This window comes from Sabethes cyaneus, chromosome 2, assembly GCF_943734655.1.
Source record: "Sabethes cyaneus chromosome 2, idSabCyanKW18_F2, whole genome shotgun sequence".
Taxonomy (NCBI): Eukaryota; Metazoa; Arthropoda; class Insecta; order Diptera; family Culicidae; genus Sabethes; species Sabethes cyaneus.
Window position 1 is genome coordinate 24759926 of NC_071354.1, and position 13694 is coordinate 24773619.

Below are 13694 nucleotides of genomic sequence, written 5' to 3' on the forward strand. Positions count from 1 at the left end.
AATGAAATAAAAATTTCAAATATAACGGAGATCGTACTACGGAAACCTAGTATTATAAACGATCGAGAGGCATACCATAAAATACGCAAACATGTCCGTAATGTATCCTTTAAAAATCAAAACAAATGCTAACAGAGCAAAAGAAATATGAAATATTTTCATCTTTGCAATGAGAAATGACTTCTAAAATCGGTTAAAATTGTTAGTCCATCAAAAACACATGAATGCACTAAAGCACCCTCTCGATGCAAAATAAAAGGAAAATGTTTTAAAATATATGTAAAATATAGAGATTTGCAGCATAAATTGATATATTTAGCCTTATTCGAAAGTTACTAATATTGTAAGTGCCATCGGTTGGGTGTTTCGCGTTACGAGTTCAAAATAATTTATAGAAAGGTCTACAAATGGTCGATGTACCCTATACTAGAGTAATAATACTAAATTACTTTTGATATACAGCTTGTGATAATTTGTAGAGGAGGTCGTCTGACTACCAATTTCGACAACACACTGATAAAAATGTGTTTGAGTATTTAAAATATTTATAACTTGATTCTCGTAAGTCCTACAGTTTTGGTATGTTCAGTAACTTTACGTAACTTTACAGGACAAACAACTTTTCTGAAGACATAGCATTTCTAAAGTCATTATTTAAAAAGTTATACTTCAACGCCATCTATAGGAATAAAAACACAACTACTTAAAATTTACAAAAAGATGCGAAATTTTATTACAAACAATGTTGCTGAAGACAATAAAGCTCTACGAAGCATATGAAAGAAGTTATGAGGTTTTGTCCGAGCGCCGGGTCAATCTGCCCCACTGTGTGGCGGTATGTGCCGGGAACCAACGGAGTATCGTAGAACGGATTTCAAGGATGATTTTGAAGCTTTAGGTCAATACCTAAATTGTTACGTAGCGGTTTTTGAAAAATCAAAAAATTGCCCAAATGTCGGCAATTTTTTCAAAAGAAAGGTGTTTTTTCATAAAAAACCGCCAATTAAGAGCTCATAAAAAATTTAAAAATTGAGATATCGATAAACGGCTACGTAACAATTTAGTTAATTCATTTTTACCTGCTAAAAAAAAATTTCAGCAAAATCGGACCACTAGATTCTGAGACACACCTACCGCCTACTGATAAAATATGGTTTCGAGAAACACGCATTTAAAGTTTCATACAGCGATGCATTTCCCTTGAGGTGACCCCATAGTATTGCCGTAACTTTTCAACCAGACCAGATATCAAAAAATCCTTTTGGCATGAAATTTCTGAAGGTATAAGCATCTTGAAAATGCAAAAAAAAAAAAAATAAAATTCGATTTCTCCGACTTTCCAGGATAGGGTCCCCCCCTTAAGGAAACATAGTTTGGATGATTTGGATGATTCGGATGATGGATGATGACCTTTAAGGTGAAATTAGTCATCATCGATTCTTCAAATTTCAAAAGCAGTTTTTTGTTTGATACAAAAATTTTGTCATGGGAATATATTCGCTGTGTTCGGACTGGCAAGAAGAACGCAGTGAATACATTTACATAAACAGAATGCCGCTTTTGAACCCAAAAACTGCTTCCGAAATTGGGCTCTCCGACGAAAAGTTAATGACTGCTAGTTTTCCGTTAAGGACGTTTCGTTTGTCGCTATTTTTTGGAAAATCATTACTGTGCAACAACTTCTCCATAGGTAATTATATACAGTTTTAGGCACTGTATTACAGATACTAGACCGAAGGAAAACAGTGGCTATCCGCTGGTGAAACAAATAAAACTGTTTGGTAAAGCTTCGATCTGTCGGGGACTGCAGTACACCAACAAAAAATAGTTAAGGTGCAAATTGAGAATATTCCTTACCGAAACATATCGCAGATTGACGATATTTTGGTGGAAATTTTGCCTATCTCAGTAAATTTCTGTAACCAAATATAACTTCAAACAAGCCACGATAACTTTTTTATGAATGTATCAAATCTCCATGATTTTTTTAAAAAATTAAAACAAAAAGTTAAGTAGCTTGTTGACCCAAATCTAGCACAAAGTATTTCCCTAAAAGATGTGTTGAAATAAAATTGTTAGCCGATTACAGGAGTAACATCTTGTAATTGTTTTATGAAAGAATTGTATTGCTGTAACATAATGATGTAAGCCCGTCGGGATGAAGTTCTTGTCACAATTGAACAGTTCCGTTGTTTAATGTACTAAAACTTTACGAAATTTTCCCTCCATGAACAAACTATTCATCTTCTGCTATTTCAACAAAAGTTAAATATATTTTGTCAGTCTATTTCCAATCCACCAAGCAGATCTTTCAACGTTCCAAAATGTCTAGCCCGTGTTAACAAGACGTTCTACGATGTAGGCGATTGGAATAACAAACCGAGAAAACCCTATTCAACGACACACGCCGCACTTATCAACCGATTCGCAGCTATTTTGACAATCGGTCGATTTTTTCCTGCTTCTTCAAAAGCCCTTTCTTCCCCACCCTCCCTTAGCAGTTATGAATAAGCCGACCAACTTATAAATCCATCATTTCCGCGGAAGCCAAGGAAACCGTACCGGGCGGTTTCTCCCCGGTCGTTCATACCGACAGTCAGTTCACATTAGCACAGCGGCAAACGTTAGCTAGTTTCAGGAATGGAAAGCAACCTTCCCGCGATCGGATCCCGACCACAAAAATATGCAAATTAGTTTTGAGCTATAATAATGAACGGCAGTCTCATTCGTCGTCGTCGGACGGGCGGACGGACGGGCGAGCGGCAGTTTCTTCGCGTCGGCACACCATACCGGGTCGTATATCTACGGCTGCGAATTGCAGATGTTCGACAGTGAATATAGAGATTCTTAAATTGCCTACATTTTCGTTGTCCTCCTTTGGCTGAAGATATCACTGCACTTCGGTTGGTTCCGCACTGACTGCCTGCTGCCGGTTGGTCCGGGGGAGCACAGGTGGCAGGTGACACCTTCCTTCGAAGATGTTAGTAAATAGATTTTAAATCGGCATCACTTCTACACAATTCATCAATACTTTTCCGGTGGGCACGGGAACTAACGTCACTGCATTGCACTTTTTCTTCTCGCCGAGGGGTGTAACACCCGTGAGGTTCTGCCCGATACAATGGGCCTGTCACCTAGGATTCCGTTCTTCTGGTTTTTTTACTCTTCTATGGTTTCTGCACTGCACGCGACATGAACTCGAGGCGACGGTCTGCTTTTTTCATGTGCACTTGACACTCGCGGTGAATACAAAGAGGATAATTTTCGAGTTTGACCTGCGGCATCAGCGAGCGAAAAAAAAAATCCTATCAAACGCCCATCAGAGAACGGATCGAAGGAGAGGCAAAAAACTGTCACAATAGAATCAGCACTTGGCGCGACATTTCACAACTTTACACCCGCCGACCAATGAATCGGAATGCTAATTAAGTGATTTATTCATTATATTCGGCCGAACAGCTGAAAAATTCCCTTGTGCCACACTATATGTTTGTATAATTGATAATAAAACATCCAAACTTGCAAAAACCTTCGACGTTACTGACATTTAACGATACTTGTTTACAACAACAACAACCACTACAGTGAACCTGGGGGCCCGAATGGTCCCCGCGAAAGGGATACCTCGAGGGAGGGTCGGGGGGACTCGACCGAGCAAGCAAAACCAGAGAGAGCGCGCACGGTTGTGGAACCAGTTTCGGACATTCGCATACGGCATGCCGCCGAGAGACCGCTCCCGCTCAGACGGACTCGACATACCGTCGCTCGCTGCACCCCGGCCGACGGGGTCATGCGGGATCTCGAGCATGCGCGGCCGCCCCATCCACGACGATGATGTCTGTTATGTGTCTTACGGAGAGCATATTTTGCCCGGCTCTTAGGAGGCGTAGGCATTCGACCAAGTGTCGACCAAGTCACATGGCTGCTTGACTTAAGACGGAAAGAGACCACCGTAGGCAACGACGCAGACGACGCAAGGGTGCGAGCAAGATGTACGAACCCAAACAAGTGCAAGTACGTTGCTTGGCTTGTATGTGTGTAAGTGAGGTTCACCCTAACATCGGGAGGGGAAATTCGAATCGGAATATGCTGGTAGGAGCAAATATGGCAACGTTGCAGCAGCCGCCACCGCCACCGAAGGAACAAAAGGGTGGTATCATATGTTTTCTTTTGTTCGATGTTTCTTTTCGGAATGTTCCGTCTCGTTTCCGCTCTCCGCATTTACACAGACCTAGAGTAAAGTCAACGACAGATGGAAGGCTCCACATCGGACGGCGCAGAGCCACGGGTTCAGGTTCAGGTTTTTCGCTGGCTGTGTCAGTGTTACAAACGATGAATTCTAATTGGATAAAAGGGAATAGCTACATTTTAGCCCGGTTATGCGAGACCCGCTCTATTGTGTGCGTGTTGTGAAAGGTATTCTCTCTTTTCTTGTGCTTTAGTTCTATTCTCCTTTTTCTGTGCCCTCTTGTGACGGTTGTGCTGCACACAAACACGGCACGGCAACGGCACACGGTGTGTTCCTTTCAGGATGGTTCCGAGAGAAGCATTTCAGCTCTTTTCTTCGGCTATTCGTCTTTTGGCTTTTTATCATTCGGAAATACTTCTCTTTCTCTCGGACAAACTCGGCACGGGCAAGTGCCACACAATTCTATGGGGCGCTATTGTTGCGAGACTCCCGTTAAAAGGATATTCTACTATTTGTTCTCTTTTCACGGGAGTGCTATTCGGAGTTTGTTTGGCACAAACTAAACTAGGTATGGAAGAAGAACCGCTCCGGGTGGAATCTAGTACGCACTGGTGCCACCCTGAGCCGCTTTTCCGGCTCTGGTGGATCGTGTGCCAGCCCAGTCGAACAGGTTTCCCATATTGGGAGTCGAAGAATAGAAGAGCTTCAATGCTTTTGTTGAACGACCGTTTGATGCGCTGCTTGGAGTTCTTCCTACGAAACTTAAATCAAATATGACTGAATCGATTGTGAGCGATCTGGAGGAGGCTTCTGGTCGGTAAAATTAGAATATGGCATCTTATTCATAAGGAATGCTTCAGAGCATCAGGCAATAGATTTCTAGGAAAACTTTTTTAAATTTCTCCATGCTAATACGACTGTAGGTAAGTGAAAATAACCCAAAATATTATTCTTGGTATTTATTTTGAAACTGGTTAGTATTAACAGTATTAGCGTACATTTTGGTTTAAAAAGGGTTTCAAACTTTAGGGTTAAAAATACCGGGAAAAAATAAATGTGTCAATAAATGTGCCCTATATACAAACCCAAACATAAAATCGCATCAACTTGCTATTCTGAAGATAGATTCATTTACAATGTATTGAAAGGGTTTTAAGCGTTGGACGGCTTTTGATTACGAAAATAATTTTTTTTCTAAGCTTGGCACTTTCCAAGCTCCACGAGGCGAAATTGTTACAAACTATAACGATCGGTTCGGCGTGTGAAATTCACATACACAACAAAAACACGTCAGTGTACATCAATACACTTACATCGCTTACTAGGGAACACAATATTTATTACTTTATCTTTTAAGGAGCAAAAGGTATCGAAAGTCGAAAGAAATAATTAAAATTCCTTTTAACTTTTTCTCTAGAAATTTCAGATTCTTTAAATAAACAATAAACACTTTAATATGAGACAAATATGTTTTACCTTTTTTATATATTGTCGGTTTTAAAGGTGAGGCTAATTGTGTGTCCTCTAGCTGCAGGATCTCGAACGAAGTAAATAAATAACTTTGTTGAATGATCTAATAGATAAGTCTTCTGAGATTATACGTCCCTTTTATTTCCCCTTTCTAAAGCCTGGAGACGCTACTACATATTTAGTAGCTATCTATAAACCACGCACTCATAATTGGTTGTTGTAGGCCCCCTGAGTTGTTTTCGTCCATACATTTTATTGTAATTTGTAAGGTGCGTTGTATATGGTCGTCCCCCGACTTCTAATAGCCCACGTGGTTCATGGTTGGCCCCATACGAACTAGTTCATATTATTCTGTGTGTGTGTGTGTGTGTGTGTGTGTGTGTGTGTGTGTGTGTGTGTGTGTGTGTGTGTGTGTGTGTGTGTGTGTGTGTGTGTGTGTGTGTGTGTGTGTGTGTGTGTGTGTGTGTGTGTGTGTGTGTGTGTGTGTGTGTGTGTGTGTGTGTGTGTGTGTGTGTGTGTGTGTGTGTGTGTGTGTGTGTGTGTGTGTGTGTGTGTGTGTGTGTGTGTGTGTGTGTGTGTGTGTGTGTGTGTGTGTGTGTGTGTGTGTGTGTGTGTGTGTGTGTGTGTGTGTGTGTGTGTGTGTGTGTGTGTGTGTGTGTGTGTGTGTGTGTGTGTGTGTGTGTGTGTGTGTGTGTGTGTGTGTGTGTGTGTGTGTGTGTGTGTGTGTGTGTGTGTGTGTGTGTGTGTGTGTGTGTGTGTGTGTGTGTGTGTGTGTGTGTGTGTGTGTGTGTGTATTGTGCGTAGATACCCTACTGTTTATTTATTAGATATTTAACTTAACTTTAGGGTTTTGGCACTATGACACCCCCTAGAAAGGGTGAGATTGTGAAAAAGTTCATGTAATTACAATACTATCAATATACATTGTTAACGCCAAAATTAGAAATTCTACCCTAAATGATAGGAGATAATAGCACTCTCTTTAGTGCCACATATAGACATTTTTTATACCAGTTGCTTTCTTACCTATATAATTAATTGAATTGATATTACATAGTCAGTAGAATAAAGACTCTTATCGATCACACATTGTACATCCAAATCTCTATCGCGATCAATAAAGATTGGAGCGGTACCTCGTTTGTAAAATTTAGCTAGTGTCGACTAAGACCCATCCATATTACAGCCGGTGCAGTACATTTACCTGATCCTACGATCCGGCGAATCAGTGCTTTGCCCGAATATTCATTGTAACTAAACTATCTTCCAGGCTTGTTAACTTAACATTGAAGTATATATTAACAGGCTTTGAATCAACTTAATCGCTAAATTGCGTGTATAACAAGCAAAAGAACAAAAACCTATGCTTTTTTGACACAATCTCACCCCGGCAGACGGTATATACAAAGTCGAAACGTTAAAAGCAAGATAAAAAGTAAAGTATCAATATTAAAATCAATCGAAAAGATATATTCTGAAAATCGTCGCCAAAATCATAATCAAAATTACCTCTGCAATTACTTCAAAAATTATTTCGAAGATGATCTCAAAAATTGTCTCAAACTTTTTCACCAAAAATTTTCCGTAAAATTATTTCTCAAGTTGTCCCAAAAATTGTTGCAAAACATGTCTTAACACAAAAATTGTCCTTAAATATGTCTTAGAAATTATTTATTGAATTGTCTCAACACTTATCTTATCTTATCTTTTAGAAACTGTCTTCAAAAATGTCTTGTAGATTGTTCCACAAAGTATCATCAAACATTCCCTATAAAATTGTCTTAAAAGTTATCCCAAAAATTCTTCTAAAGACCAAAGAAAAAGAAAACTTTTTTTTTTCAATTTTATTAATAGTGCAATTTAATCATGAAAAAAGATTTATTTTTCTCTAATTTCAGTACTGCCCGAGCAGGAGCGAAGTGCAAAATAATCTCAAAATGTGTTATTGGAAATCGAATAACACATATCAAAATTTGGTATTGTTTTGGCTGACATAGTTGGTAAAATAACAAAAAATAATATCAAAATTTTACTCCTTTTAGGCCAAAAGAAGAACTACTTGTGTTATTTGAATAACAAAGCAATAACATGACTGTATTAAGAGTTTAGAATAACATATTTTAGTATTATTAAAGTATTGAATAACAAATGCAGTAGTATATGAGATATTAGAAAATCATTTTATAAAATATTTATAATCTAAAAACTCTCTAATCAATAAAAAAAAATTGTATGAAATATATCGAATATTATTTTAAGGCCAAAATAAGATATGATAACAGTTATTAAACTCATCTTACAACCACTGTTTTATATATCTACTCAATAACAAAATATGTTATCAATGTCTCTCCATATCTATTCAATAACAAAATATATCATTATAACACAGTTTGATATTGTTTTTATATTATTTTGCCCTTCGCTCCTGCTCGGGTGCACTAAGACGTTCTGAAAACTTCAGTATGTCGTTGCCTTAAAGATTGTCTTAATAATTATCTCAAAAACTGTTACAAAGATTGTATCGAAAATTGCCCTAAAATTGTCACAATAAATTTATTAAAGATTGTCTCAACAACTGTCTCAAACATTCTTACCAAATTTATATGTAATAGTGTCGCAAAAATGGTTTCAAAGATTGTTTTAAAACTTGTATTAGATATTGTCTTAAAAATTATGTCAAAAATTGTCTTAAAGGTTGTTTTAAAAATTGTCTCAAAAATGGTTTTAAACATGACTGAAAAATCGTCTTAAGAACTGTCTTAAAATTCATCTGAAATTTTATCTCAAAAACTGTTTCGAAACTTATTTTAAAAATTGTAACAGAAATTGTCTTAAAAAATTATTTCAGAAATTGTTCCATAAATTATCTTAAAAATTCCCTACAAAATTTTCACAAAAATTGCATGTAAGGATTGTCTTATCGTCAGATCTTTCTTTTAAGAATAAGTAGTAGATTATTTAAGTATTACTCTTTTTGATTCATCCCGAGCAGGAACGAAGAGCAAAATAATATCAAAACGATATCAAACTAAAGTATGATACTGTATTTTGTTATTGAATAGATATGGAAATACATTGATAACACATTTTGTTATTATGGAGATATTTAAAACATTGTTTGTAAGATGAGTTTAATAACTAATTTTATTATCATATCTTATTCTGACCTTAAAATGACATTCGATATATTTCATAAAATTTTTTTTATTGATTAATGAGATTTTAAATTATAAATATTTTATAAAATAATTTTTTAATATGTCATATGCTACACTGAAATCTCGTCCACTATTGGGGGGACGTAAATCAAATCGGTCGTAAAAAAAGTGGACGTTAATTCAAATTTCGGACGTAAAACGAGAGGACGTTAATTCAAGTTTTGGACGTAAAAAAAGTGGACGAATTGACATAATTGGTTCCAACATGGAATAACTCGTGATCCTGACCGTATAGAACGTTGGTGTCTTCGACAAAGTTGTTTAGCAGATCAAGGGCTTTTCGTCGGATTGTATGGATTATAGAATTGTCTCACTACGTGGCACTAGTGTATATGTAGTACTCTTATGCAGGCCATATCTTGCGCTGCTGACTATCTAGAATGTTGCGGTCCTCGGGAAGTTTACTCAAATGACTGACACCTTCAAGATGGTATGGAAAATAATGCAGAATTCGCTCATTACGTGGCGCTAGCGTATATGTAGCATTTTTATACAAGCTGTATCTTGCGCTGCTGGCTATCTGGAAAGTTACGGTCTTCGGGAAGTTTCGGAAAAATTTCTGTTTTATTTGTATGAGAGTCCTTATCCTCGTACCACAGGGGTGAGGGGTCTCAAAGCATCGTAAAATAAATTCATGTCTCCAAAAACACCCACAAGCCAAATTTGGTTCCATTTGCTTGATAAGTTCTCGAGTTATGAGGAAACTTATATTTCATTTGTATGGGAACCCCCTTCTTAAAGAAGGCAAAGGCCTAAATTCACTATAGAAAAAATTCTTGCCTCCAAAACCCCTTAGATGCCAAATTTGGTTCCTTTTGCTTGATTAGTTCTAGAGTTATGAGTAAATTTGAATTTCATTTGTATGGGAGCCCCCCCCCCTTCGAAAGAGGGAAGGGGTCTCAATTTATCATAGAAAAAATTCGTGGCTTCTGAAACCTTTACATGCCAAATTTGGTTCCATTTGCTTGATTAGTTCTCGAGTTTTGAGGAAATTTGTGTTGCATTTGTATAGGAGCCCCCCCTCTTACGCCCTCCTTAAAATTGCTCTTTCACCCATCCATAAAATTTGCTGGTCATTTTATCTATCCAGCGACATATAAATCGTTCAGTTTCGTTCAGTAGTTTAGTAGTTATTCGCATTTGAAATCTTTCATTCAAACGTTTCACTTCTATTTTCGTTTTCACAAAGTGGTACCCAGTCCCAGTATAGTAAACAAAGACGTAGTCCTACGTCAAAATATTTTAAATGTTTGAGCAGTCAATGAAAACCTTGAGCTTTAACTCCATATTTGGTACCAAAATAATAAAAATAAATTCAGTGGTTCAAAAGTGATAAATTATTAAAGAAGGAAAGTTTGGCAAAAGTTGGGATTTTTTAGGACCGCTATTTCTCAAAACGGGGCTCGCTAAGTGCCAAATGGAAAAATACGGGTGTAAATTTTGTAGAATTTTTATGGACGGTTGACCAAGCGGGAAAATGAGGGATAAAAAATACACAATTATCCTAAGAAACTCCCCCGGCCCCAAAAACCCTTGCACGTTAATTCAAATTTTGGACGCAAATCGGTAGGGCGTTAATTCAAATTTCGGACATAAAATGAAATCACGTAAAATGAATGGACGGTTCGGTAACTTAAACTACCTTTCCGAAGAAAGGAACTTCTTGTACAACCAAGATCATGAGTTATGGCAAATACAAAACATACACTAGTGCAGCCGGTTCCATACCACCTTGAATTTTCCATACCATCTTGAAGGCGGCAGTTATTTAAATAACCTTCCCGAAGACCGTAACTTTCTAGATAGCCAGCAGCGCAAGATACAGCTTGTATAAGAATGCTACATATACGCTAGCGCCACGTAGTGAGTCAATTCTGCGCTATTTTCCATACCATCTTGAAGGCGGCAGTCATTTAAATGACTTTCCCGAAGACGTTAATTCCAATTTCGGAAGTAAAACGAGAGGACGTTAATTCAAATTTCGGATGTAAAACGAGAGGACGTTAATTCAAGTTTTGGACGTAAAAAAAGTGGACGTAATTTAAATTTTGGACGTAAAACGAGAGGACGTTAATTCAAAATTTGGACGTAAAAAAGTTACGTAAAACGAAATCACGTAAAATGAACGGAATGGTACTTTCTACGAAAGGATTCTCCGTGGAATGGTACATCCCGCGTAAGGTTTTTCGCGAAATGGTATTCTGCGAAACTCTATATTCCGCGTTATGATCAACTGAGAATTGGTGTTTCGCAAAATGGTATTCGGCGAAATGGTTTGTAATGAGGGCGAATATTTAAATGCTATCCTCTTTACTTTATCAGACTAAGCAATTGGGGGAGTTGTTTTCTACTTTGCTGTGAGGAAAATTTGTATATTAAAACACCCATGAACTTCCCAGAAGCCAGAAACTTGCAAAACTCGAGATTGTGACAAAGGCTATCCGAGATTCACGATTTATTCACAACACAGTTTAATTTGTGGCAATATGAAGTTTGTCGGATCAGCTAGTAATAAATAAAAAAATAATTAAATTAAAAGCTTAATGAAGATATTTTGTACAGCAAGATATGCATTGCACGAGTCTCTGCAAAATGTTCCCTAACAACTAGTTTACCAATGAATAACGTATGTTTAATCATGATGCAATATTCTATCATGAATGTCGCCGTCATTCGCTAAACTGCTCTAGTAGAAATGAAAGGAAACTTTTTATTTTTACGCATATATTAAGAACAACGGACTTAACCCATTTCCTCCCAGTGTTGCGAAAACGCAACGCACTTTCATTCGATTCTAGAGAAGGCCCGGTTTAAGATATCAACTTGGACCCTAAGAAACAAAGAAAGATTAGAAAAAAATCTAATCGATCTGTGTTTGCTCAAAGGTCAGATGTTACATGTAACATAATTACAGCTGTGACAAAGCAACAAGTTTTGCTATTTTTCAGACAGTTAATGAAAAATGCTCAGAAAACTCGATTTTACCTCTATTAACGCCTGACCTATCAATCAGTGTTAGTAAGTATCGGTTGCTGGCAAAAAAAAACTTTGTTTCATAATTTTGATTATTTTTGTAATTTTAAGATAAGTTTGAAGCTTTGCGTTGCGAAAACGCAACGCTAGGAAGTAACGATATTCTAAATTTGCAACGGAAACTTTTGTTTTCGTTCGTTCGCTGTGGTGTTTCATTTGATGTCGTTGCTTTTAAGTAAACAAATGAATGTAAATCTTATCTTTCGCTTATTTAAAATATCCCGGAAACATTATAAAAGTTTACATAACATAGAATTCGCAGCTTCAAACACTGATGGCAGATGGAGAAGCCGTTGTGATAAGAGCGCAATAAAATTGTTAAAGTACCTTTGCCTCCGGAATATCTGGAGGAATTGAGTGATGGCAACGACAGTTTCATGGACCCAAATTTAATGTTACAACCTTTCCGGAACGTGTTGGTAGGCATTTAATCATCTGCGATGACATGCATTTCGCATTCAAACTGCATACTATGCGTCTAGTGCAAATGTTTCGATATCTATCATAAAACATAACATGTAATACTCTAAGTCGTTCATTTAATCTTTATTAATACTCAAAATCACAAAAAAAAATCCCAAATTTGATTTAACGGTAAAAAAGCAAGAAGCATTTATATGCATAATAATGAAGGTATGCAAAAACGGTATACCCTTAAGGCCCAAACACAATGCATACGGATTTTACTACGTTGCTACGATATTTGACAGAAAACCCATGGAAAAACTGTCAAATTGCCGCAACGTAGTAAAATCCGTATGCATTGTGTCTGAGCCTTTAACGCTCAGCGTTGCAGGACACAGGGTCAAAATTAAAAATACATGTCAGCGGCTTTTTCTTAGTTGACCTAAAAGAGAATTTTCCTGAAAGTTTCAACTTTCTATCCCTGCTGGGAAAAGTGTGGGCTTATTGGGTTAAGCGTCAATTGTGAAAGGTTAAATAAATTTCACTGTCTAAACACTATTTACAATTTATGAGTATAATCTTCCAGTGCAGATTATCTATATGTTGCTGCGCATTTCAGTTAATTTAGTTGTGTTCAGTTATGCTGAAACTGAAAATATTTCATAAAAACACCTAATGGAATGGATTTTCAGCAATTAAAATTATTCTCATTCAACGAAATTGATTTTATTGGAAACAATAATTAAATAAGTGCCAATTAAATAATAAAACAAACCAGTCTTCGAATCATCTCATGCGTAAAAATGACATTTTTAATACATTGATCCTATCGAGGCTCCCCATCAATCAAAACCGGGCTGAAAATTTCCACCAAAGGAAACAACACACCTTATCAACGAGAAGGCTGACAGGAACACATCCTTCCGATGTTCATTCGCACACCACGCGCCTTTCCATTAGCCGACACATTTGATTTCACAGAAACTTCTGCACTGAAAAGCAATACCATCCACAAACCCATTCCCTCGTTTGCCAAACACTGTAACAATAACGTGGAAAAGAAAAATAAATGAACGTACCAAAGTGAATAGGCATCCTTCACATTTTCAACATTTTATTCGTTTCTTTGCTTTTTTTTCATTTCCCCATTATCACAGCACAAGCACTCAACAACACAACAATTGCAAATAAAACTTTTCCATTTTCCTTCTCGATTCATTTTTCTTTTTTTCCCATTTACAATATCGCAACTTTTTTTTTCGCTTCTGCCTTATTCTTCTGCGGCCCCATTTCGACGGTGTGGCCTCCAGGGCCCCACCCCTTATCCTGGGCAGTAGCGCAACCATGCGACCTCACCTCATTCGCATCGCTGCTGG

The 13694-nt window shown here is 37.2% G+C and overlaps 1 protein-coding gene across 2 annotated transcripts in view; it reads right to left on the minus strand.

The window, feature by feature from the left end:
- LOC128738268 (SOX domain-containing protein dichaete) overlaps positions 1-3421 on the minus strand; it is a 165830-nt gene extending 162409 nt beyond the window's left edge. For both annotated transcript variants that reach the window (XM_053833275.1, XM_053833274.1), the window contains exon 1: positions 2861-3421. The gene's annotated coding sequence lies outside the window, so the exon portion shown is untranslated. The remainder of the gene's footprint in view (positions 1-2860) is intronic.
- Between the last annotated feature and the right edge of the window lie 10273 nt (positions 3422-13694).